This window comes from Microtus ochrogaster, unplaced genomic scaffold, assembly GCF_000317375.1.
Source record: "Microtus ochrogaster isolate Prairie Vole_2 unplaced genomic scaffold, MicOch1.0 UNK49, whole genome shotgun sequence".
NCBI classification, from domain to species: Eukaryota; Metazoa; Chordata; class Mammalia; order Rodentia; family Cricetidae; genus Microtus; species Microtus ochrogaster.
The window spans coordinates 1661635-1663946 of record NW_004949147.1 but is presented as its reverse complement, the minus strand read 5'-3'; positions in this window follow the sequence as shown (position 1 = coordinate 1663946).

Here is a 2312-nt window from a genome sequence, read left to right as displayed (position 1 = left end):
AGTTAGGCTTGACTGGCCAGCCAGCCAGCCCCAGTGATCCTCCCAGGCTGGGATTCTGAGCAGCATGCCCGCCACACCCTCATCCTTTCCGTGGGTGCTGGAGGGAGGTTTGACATGGAGCATGAAGACAGTGCAGCCACTAACCCGTGGTGGCTGAGGCTGGGGAAAGGCTCACTAGCCAAGACATGGACATAGTGTTGGGAAGAAGCGAGGGGTGGTCTCTCCTGGAAACTTGGAAAAGAGCAAAACTGAAGCTGTGGCCCAGGGAAACTTATCTCAGGCTCTGACATTCAGAATTTTAAGAGGATAAATGTGAGGTCATTTTTTAATTTATTATGTATTCTTCAACAACTTCATACATGTATAGAATATAGTTTTATCTTATTCCCCCATTATTCTCTTATCCCTCTCCCACTGTCCGTGAATCTTTCCTCTCCCCAAAAGTCCCCTCCTACTTTCATGTCTGTTGTACCATCTGCATGTTTGTGCTTTGCGTGTGTGCATGTGCGTGTGCATGTGTGTGTGCATGCATATGTGTATGTGCATGTGTGTGCATGCATGTGTGTGTGTGTGTCCCACTGAGTTTAATTAGAGTTGCTTGCCTGAGTATGAATGGAGGGTTAGTTACTGGAGAATGGGCAATTTACCCACTGTTGGGTCACTGAAGAAAAATGGCTCCCCTCCCCCTACAGCCATTAGCTGCCAATAGCTCCTCAGCTAGGGATGGGCCTCATGAGCTCCTCTCTCAGACATGATTGAATGTTGATGGGGTCACCTTGTACAGGTCTTGTGCAGGTAACAGCCACCATGAGTTCATGAGTACAGTGGTCATGCTTTATTAGTCAGGGTTCTCCCTACCTACCTACTTACCTACCGACCGACCGACCTACCTACCTACCTACCTGTGAAAGAAATTACTGAAATGACTTACAGGCTGCAGTCCAGCTAATCCATCAATGGTTAGCTGTGAACGGCAAGTCAAAGAATCTAGTGGTTGCTCGGTCCCACGAGGCTGGATGTCCCCGCTGGTCTTCTGTGTATGCTGGAGTCCAGAAGAAGTAGCTCCAATGCCAGCAAAGGAATGAATGCGCTAGCAAGGCGAGAGCAAGCAGGCAAAGAACAAGAGCTTCCTTCTTCCCTGTCCTTATATAGGTTATACAGCAGAAGGTGTGACCAAGATTAAAGGTGTGTCTTCCCATTTAATCCCATTTGGATTAAAGGTGTGTATCATCTTACTTCAAGATTCGGATCAAAAGCCTCTGCCTTCCAGCTTCAAGATTCAGGTCAAAGGTGTGTTGTTTTCCAGCCTCAAGATCCAGATCACAAGTGTGCCCTTCAGTTCTGGATTGTAGTTTGTTCCAGATACAGTCAAGCTGACAACCAGCAATAACCATCGCACGTGCCGTCTCCAGAAGACAGCCCTTTGCGACACTTCCCTCATCTCCAGCTCTTCATCCGGTCTGCTCCTTCTCTCACAGTGTCCCCTGAGCCTAGGAGACGGTGATACAGACAGCTTGTTTGGGACCCGGCACTCAACAGTCACTTCTCAGTTCTTTGACCCGTTATGACCCACTGTGACCGAGGCTGACAGCTGCACCCGTCTACAGATGTAACAGCAGTAGTAAGTCCTCCTTCCCCGCGTGGCTCTGACACCCCCAGCCATGAGCTATCAAAAGCTGAGGTTTGCAGCTCCAGGTATTCTTGCCTTTTATGAAGCGGGCCTCAAATCCGAGCAGGGAGTGGTTGGTCGCCCCTGTAATGCTATGGCACCAGTGGTTAGGTTTGTGGCACGTAGTCCACTACTGGGGAAGATCGCTGATGATGCCCCCATCCTGGTTGCTTCTGTAGCGCCTTCCAGCATTAGGAAGAAGCTTCTGGTTCAGTTCCAGTTTGATTTCTCTGTGTCCTGTAACCACAGTGAATGGTGTCTTCAGCAGTCGGGTCCTACATCCAGTGCTGATAGCAGCCAGGAGCAATGGCAAGAGGTTGTACTGTTTGGGGAGACCTCTGAGGCCTCCCTAACTGACAGCTCACAGCTCATAGGAAGGGGGTCCATACCTGACATTTGGATTTTTAATAATGCATGTCCTCTGGGATTGGCATCACCCGTATAGGATACCTCTATCCAAACTTTTTTCTGAAATCATATTTTTATTAGCTTACAATGTAGTATGTTTCCATATGGGTTTTTATGCATGTTTAGTTCTGGCCAATCAGCCTCCACTCCCTACTCTCCCTCATCCCTGACTAAACCGCGTGCTACCGTTTACTTCTCTCTCTCTCTCTCTCTCTCTCTCTCTCTCTCTCTCTCT